At 37.6% G+C, this 8,009-nt stretch overlaps 1 long non-coding RNA gene across 1 annotated transcript; it reads left to right on the top strand.

Annotated features, from left to right (window-relative positions):
• Window positions 1-1,117: 1,117 nt before the first annotated feature.
• On the top strand, window positions 1,118-7,560 carry LOC126474487 (uncharacterized). Its single transcript, XR_007586585.1, has 3 exons — window positions 1,118-3,886; window positions 6,492-6,720; window positions 7,149-7,560. It is a non-coding gene; the product is annotated as an uncharacterized LOC126474487 (long non-coding RNA).
• Window positions 7,561-8,009: the final 449 nt, after the last annotated feature.

The raw sequence follows: 8,009 nt of genomic DNA, 5'->3' as shown, positions 1-8,009 counted from the left end.
TGTCAGGGAGCAATCACATGCACTCCCAGGGTGTGTAACCCATCTTCAGATCTGCCTTGGCCTCTCCTATGGACTAAAAGACTCTATAGACCCTTTGGTTTCTCATAACCTGTTCCTGGTTGTCCTCAGTGCATTTCCAGGCTCAGACGTGGTGTATACTAATGGTTCTAAAGTCAGTGGGTGAACCAGTTTTGCGTACACTTATGCAAGATGCAGTGAACTACACCTATGCTGAGTTGATGCAGTGTACTGACTGTGGAATTGGTGACCATTGCTCGAGGCCTGAACCACATTCATTCTTGCACTGGCAAGCTGTTCTTAATCAGCAGTGACTCCGTGAGTAGTCTTCAGGCTGTCGACCAGTGCTACCCTCAACACTCATTGGTTGTCATTATCCAGGATCTCCTGTATAATCTCCACCATGCTGGATGGTCAGACATCTTTGTATGGGCCACTGGTCACATTGGGATCCTTGGGAATGAACATGCTGACTGTATGGCTAAATTGGCTACCAGGATGCCAACTTTGGAGGTGGGGGTAGCAGAACCAGACCTTCGGTTGACTCCATGCTGACAGTTGTTGGAGACTAGGAATCAATTGTCACATCATTGGTACAAAGTCAACTGCCATATCTTCCCTAACTTTAAGCCTTTTTCTTTTCTGTTAAAATTATTGTGATGTTTATAAATCTCTATTGCTTTTCTGTACGTACATGCATAATAATGCTATGTCATAACTACCATGCTTTTCTCACTACATTTTAATTCATGATCACCATCTTCAAAAACATGTTCTGCTACAGCCGATTTGTCAGTGATTCCCAGGTGTCAGTTTCGTTTTCGTTCGGTTAGGCAGATATTAACACTTCTTTTCATTGTTCCAATATAAACTTCAATAGGGGATCCAATAGTACTCACTATTGGTCTCAATGGGACAGAAGGCGTATGCACCTTAGGTAGCCCGTAAAATCTAGGAGGGTATGCTTCCTTTTTTTTGCAAGGGTATTTTTTATCATCTGTAGGAATGGAAGACTTTTTTTATTAAATGATTGGTAGCTGTTAACACTTTTGTTGTAGGATCCTTTTCAACTTTTTATAAGTGGTAGGCTCCAAAACATCACTGATCTTCGTATGGTTGCCTTCACTCTTCAAGTGCTATTGGAGTGCTATTGGATCCACTCCTCAAGAGTTGGCTAGACATCTCACCTTCTTTTTACAACTGTATATTGGAAAAACTAACCATCATATTAAGAAGTCTATGCACTTTATTGAAAAATTGAAGGAGATTACTGTCAGCCCAAGTAATGTTCTTGTCAGTTTTGATTTGGTATCCCTGTTCACCATGGTTCTGATTAACGAAGCTCTTTCTTATGTGGCTGATAAGTTTCCCACTGTTACGGTATCTTTGTTTTGACATTCCCTATCCATGATTATTTTCAGTATAATTATGAGTTCTGTGAGCGGATTGAAGGAGTGACAATGGAAAGCCCTCTAAGTCCAGTTGCTAATCTTTTTATGGAATTTTTTGAACAGCAGGCGCTGCAGTCAGCCAATAAAAGTCCTCTGAAGTGGTATTGATGTTGTGGATGATGCTTTTGTGATATCACAATGAAGAGGAATTGAATGGTTTCTTGGTGCATTTAAATAGTGTCAGAGAGCAATGGACAGCTTAATTTTTTGAATGTTTCAGTAATTAAAAGGGCGATGGACCTTAGGTCATAAAGTATATAGGAAAGATACACGTACCGACCATTACCTCCATAACGATTTGAACCTTCATCCCAGGCAGAAGAGAGGTGTTATTAAAACTTTGATGGACAAGGCTATAAAATCTGTGAGCCAGTTTATTTGCATGAGAAACTAGATCATTTGCAAACAGCTTGGAAGAAAAATGGATACACTGATAATGAGATAGGCTGAGCACTCCATCGCAGAAGAAAAGTGTCCAAAAACATGGAACAACAACAACAACAACAACAACAACAGCAGCAGCAGCAGCAGCAGCAGCAGCAACCATCGACTGGGAAAATTTTTCTTCCATTTATCCACAATACTATGGACCGTATTGGGAAAGTTATGGCCCAAGTTTTCGAAGTTGAAACAATCTTTAGACACACCAAGAAGATTTATGAACACCACAATAATTTTAACAGAAAAGAAGAAGCCTTAAAGTTAGATAAGATATGGCTGCCAACTTTGACTGTCAGAGATAGTTTCACTGGTGACAGCATGTGACAAGTGATGGTACCCTCTATGCACTCTACATAAACGGGACCTCTGCAGTCCACAGTCCAGGAGCCAGTTGTTGACTCACCTTGGAAGATGTTGCCTGCAGCTAGCAACGAAACATCAGGAAGAATTTCTACTGCTCAACCATGGCCTCTTAGCCCAGAAGTTTTAATTAATTAGAGAATCTACTGTCCTGGCCACCTTTTGGTGAAACTTTAAATATATTGATGCAATAACGCTGGTGCTAGCAGACGAGACCAGAGCAGTTGATTTGGTTTAATTTTTTACTTGTGAGTTTAGTTTTTCATCCTCTCTGTGTCATACAGCACATTAGCCTCATTGGCTGCGTGAGGGATTGGAGGGATGCCCCAATCACCTGCTCCGAACCGAGGGTACTACAGCTGCCCTTGCTCAGTGGTCCATCCTAGCTCATGCCCTTTTCACCTTTTTAAATCATGTTATTCTTTCACATCTATTGTCGGTTGACAGACTTGACGTAATTGTTCTCTTTCCTGAGATTTTATCTTGTCCATGTAGCTAGTTTACTTGTGGTTATAGAGGGTATGGCATCACCATTTGGGTGCAGAGGACTTGTTTCTAGCTGCATAATGTGTCACTGGGTCTCCAGCTGCTTTCTAGGCAGGGCAACTCTTCCACCTTCACCCTTTTACCCCTCTCTCACTTCTACTTGTTTCTGACTCTTTATTCTCAGATACAGTTGAGCCCATTGTGATTTGTCTTTTGTGTCCTTCCTCTCTGATTCCCAGATTGTCACACAAAGGATTAAGGGAGTGGTGACCTCACGGTTTGGTTCCTTTAACCCCACCCACCCATCCATCCATCCATCCACACATCTATCCATCCATCCATCCATCCATCAACCTTAACACTATTTGCTGTAAGTAGCAGCCTTGAATTAAAGATATGGTGAAGTTATATGAAGTTATGGTTGAGATACCACAAATGAAGATCGTGTGAATATGAGTTCACAGTTCACTGGTACATGACTGCTTGGTGATGAAACATGTTTCTTACACATTACGTTGGCAGCAAGTATGACAAACATTCATCAAGATCTACATGTTGCTTCCTGTCAAGCTGGATGTTTTGAGGGCACATAGTGTACCAGTATCATTTTAGCTCCTATCGATTCCATCCTCATAATGTGTGCAGGAAGAATGATTTTTGTCTTCTTCTGTATAAGTACAAATTTTCCTGGTATTACTGTCGTGGATATTATCTGAACTGTATGTGGAAGAAGGTAGTTTGGCAAATTCAATTATTTTGTGTTGTTTTCCAAATATCACAGATTGTTGTTTCACCAACATTGTAAATCAGTGCCAGATTCTACTTATCAGTGTTGCCTTCTTCAAGTTTGTGTGTTATTTACAGTTTCTGCTGTATCATGATAACAACACATTTTTGCTTTTAAGACTGTGTGTAGCAATAACAGAAACCAAATGACTACAGTATCCACCGCAACAGTACAGTCCAGCACTTGATGTGTTTGAACAGCACATCGTTTACTACACTCGTGTTGTAACATGACATTATCCTTCCAGGTAGAAGAAAAATTTTCAGCATCCAGCAGCTAAAAAAAAAAAGGAAGGAAGAAAGTTGGGAGAAATAGGCCACATATAATCCGCTCGCAGCTAACAGTGAGTTTACTATATACCTGAGTACACAAAAAGTTTTATTTTCTCTTTTACTGGTGCTTTTGGTGTGTTTTGTAAGATGCAGTTGATGCAGAGTTGCCAGTCAATTACAATCCTAGCTTGAATCCCGATTCAACAGTTTTTGATAGAACTGGACTGTAATGACAACTGAACTTACTTCAGAAAAGTTAACTGACAATTTCTCAACAAGATCGCCATATGCATCCAAATCCGCCACTGTTTTCAGTTTATTGTCAGTAAATCCTTCTTCAAAGTAATGATTAATTTGTTAATTATGTAATTAATTATTCATTGAAGTGGTTCATGCAAATACACTGTCAGCAGTATGTCTAATTGCTGTTTTTGTGGTTATTATTATGTATAGACAAATAATGTTGAATTGTTGCTATCAAACGTTTTCACAGTTTTGAAGGGGGGAGATGAGTCTTAACATTCTGTTGATGGTTCATCATCAGGGTGAAGTACAAGCTTTAATTGGGGAAGAAAATCAGCAACATCCTTTTCAAGGAACATTCTCAGCATTTAATGTAAAGGATATTAGAAACCACAGAAAATTTAGATTGGGATGATTGGACAAGGATTAGAAACTCCTGTCCTCCAGAATGCCAGTCTGGTCTCATATCCACTGTGGCAATTCACTCGATACAGTTACTTTTTGGGAGTTCAGGGAATTCATTCTGGATATGACATCCATTAATACATGAGAATGCAAGCACAGTCTCGTATACACAATGGCTCTTCACTCAGTAAAACTACTTGCAGAGGGGTCAGAGAATTATTTCTGGGTGTGGTATTCATTAATGCATGGAGAAGTGTTTCTTGACATTTTCCCAGTGGACAGGATATACCATCATCTTTCTGGTGTGCATGTTGCATGTTAAAAATTCTTCTTCTGATATATTTGCAGACAACCGTGCAGCCATCTTCAGTGGGAGTCAATGATAGAATTACAACCACTTGGCACAATTCTTTGGGATAAATGTGCCTACATCAAAGATAAGACTATCAGTGTCAGTCACAGACAAAACTTTATGCTTCTAAGAATGAAGCATAGAAGGTGTCAAGTCAGTAAATCCACAGTGCTATTGAATTGTGTGGTTAATTATTAAAATGGATTGCGTGTGTTAGAATACCATGAGGTGAAGATTCAGAAGAATAATTACCTGATTGCGCAATTTTGGTTTTGCGCAAAGTATGTTTAACGTGTGTGCAGTGCCCTCAGAATGTGAAAGAAGAAGGGTCAGTCCCAACAAAACATGACAAGGTATCAGTGTAGAACACCATACAGATGATCCTGCAACACCAAATAATGTAAAATCAAGTTGTTCAATAAACAAAACCCACTGATGGTGGCACAGAGGTGCCAAAACATGTTTGGGTAACAAGAAAATACAGTGTTTTGCATAAAAGGTGGAACCCATATCCAATAATTTTAACTGCGAACACACAAAAAAATACAAGAACTGCAAAATCCAAAAGATGAATAATTTTCTATTGGTTAATATGAATTTTTAAATGTGAAAATTTGATTACTATATATTAATGGATTGAGACTAATTGCTGTTGAGGGAATGATCTTTCCTAAAATGTAATTTGTCTCAATAATCAATAGGTAAGTCTTGGACGCACATAGAGAATTGAGACTTTGTTGCGATTCTGAGAAGGGGAGATTCTTGTTCATCAGGAGTTTTTAAATATGGCTTGTCCATCATGTTTTTGTATAGAATTTATTTTTGGAAAAGAATTTGGGTACCTTTGCAGTCAGTGTCAACAAACATTAACGAATGAATAAGTAATGTTGTAATTTATTACCTATTTTTTCCATTAACGGCTTATAAATTTTACATATGTTCATTTTTACAAATTTGAGGTGTAGTGATGCTAATTTTTATTTTATAGACTATCATTATAAAAGAAAATGTAGTAATCTTGTTGATGTTATTATAACACAAATCTGGATGCTATTTACAAGAATCAATGTATTAAATGTGATTGCATATATCGTGAGAAACCACATTGTAGATATAAGCTACAAGCGCAATAATTATTGTTACAATGTTGGCATTTCTTTTGAGATTTAATTTTCATTTCTGTTATTTTATAGGTGCTGCAGTTTCCAAAATTAATTTCTAATTAAATTCCTTATTTATCTCCTTTATACAAAGCATACAGGCATCATTAAGTAATTAGACCCATATACGTGCCATTATTCGGTCACAAATGTATTCACACTTGAGTGCATTCCTGCGTTTCTAAAATATGTATTCAAATTATTTGTAGTTATCTGTGGATCAAAATGTTGGAGCTATAATGTCAGATACTGATTTTGTGTAATGATAAATGCATTTCACTTGGTCATTTAGGCTGTAGTAACAGGAGAAACAGGAAAACCTTGTTCCTGACGGACTGCATTTACATTTCAGAATTCAATATATTGTTGTTAGTGTTGAATAAGTGCCACTAATGTGCAGCATTTACACAGACTATATTATTTGAGGCTTATAGAGTGCTTATGTATCCATTATACAGTAGGAGAATACCTCCAGGTGTTCTGTGATGGTGTAATACAGGATAATCAATTTTGTAGGCCAGATGCTAACTGTTCCACACATACAAAGCTGGGCTGCTCCAGACAGCAATTGGAATCAGCAGTATTCATGCCCTAATTGCTTCAAAGTATATCGCTGGATGATCTCATTGCGCAGACATATGAGATTAGAATGTGGAAAAGAGGGAAACCTTTGTTGCTCCATCTGCAGTCGTCGCTTCAAGCATAAGCATCACCTTGTTAATCACTTAGGTGTTCACAGACGCAGGTGGGAATAGCCACTTCTTGTTTATGCTGACAGAGAACCCCACACATTCTCTGCTCTATTCTTCTTTTTTGTTCTTTGTATCTTTGTATTATCGTTTCTTACAAGTAGCTTTGATGTTATGTATCATTTCTGACATTTACATCCAGTGTGCCTTGAGTAGTAACTTCTGTATCATTTCACTCAATTGATACTGTGAAAGCAATGAACCAGTGTTTTTTTTTAAAGATAATTAAAAGAAAGAGAGCGGCTTACACTTCGAACAAATACTTGACTGAGACGATTCAAATCACAGTTTGTATGAAACAAGGAGTGATCATTCCTTTCACAGATATTCAACATATTAAATGTACATGTTTAAAACTCAAGTAAAGCTTTTGTTAGTATTAGAAAATTTATAGAATTTTACTGACATTTAGTTTTTCGTTTAGGGATTACATGGCCAGTGGAAGCAGTTAACTGGTCTGAAAATTGTGTGGAGGGCTCTGATGAAAGAATTGGTTTAGAGGCAAGATTTGTGTGCAATAACTGCGGGAAATATTATCACCTGAATACTTCTCTCCAACGCCATCTGCGTGTAGAATGTGGACAAGAAGGAAGACATGCATGTTTCTCATGTGGTCGCAAATTTAAGCATAGGTTTACTCTCGCAACGCATGTAAGAAGAAACATCTGTGACAGATTCAGGAACTTACAGTGAAATAAGAGCAATTTTGACTGTAAAAGGATTTTACAGTGTGATTGCAAGCATTTCAATAAATCAATATCGCATATGAGGCATTTTGTTGAGTCAGTTTGTGTGTTATTTTCGTAGTTAAGCACATCATTTTACTTACCATTGATTGAGAGCAAAGTATGCTGTACATATATAAATTAAACCTTATTCTTCAGAAAGTGTAAATTATTCATCTCTGTTTGATTGTAACTGATGAACTCCTGTGATTTTGGATAAATGAACTTGGAAGAGAACTGTGATATTGTTGAACACACAAGAGAATGTGAGAATGACCCTAATCTTCTGATATTCAACCATCACACTTCAATAACAACTGTTCTTTCTTTTATGAATGTCATACAAGTTCACACAACAATAGAATGCTAAACATGATGACATGATCACAAACCAGACATTCTTGTTTGTATGTTTCTTTAATATGTTGTTGATTACTTACCACTAAGGATATCATTGAATCATCTGCAGCAATGACCAGTCGCAATGAATGTGCACTCATTCACACTTTCTATTGCAGACCTTCCATCAAAAAACTTAACAATTCAAATGTATAAAATCA

The sequence above is a fragment of the Schistocerca serialis genome, chromosome 4 (assembly GCF_023864345.2).
Source record: "Schistocerca serialis cubense isolate TAMUIC-IGC-003099 chromosome 4, iqSchSeri2.2, whole genome shotgun sequence".
In the NCBI taxonomy this organism is placed as follows: Eukaryota; Metazoa; Arthropoda; class Insecta; order Orthoptera; family Acrididae; genus Schistocerca; species Schistocerca serialis.
The sequence above is the reverse complement of the archived record's forward strand: the minus strand, read 5'-3'. Positions and strand labels throughout refer to the sequence as shown.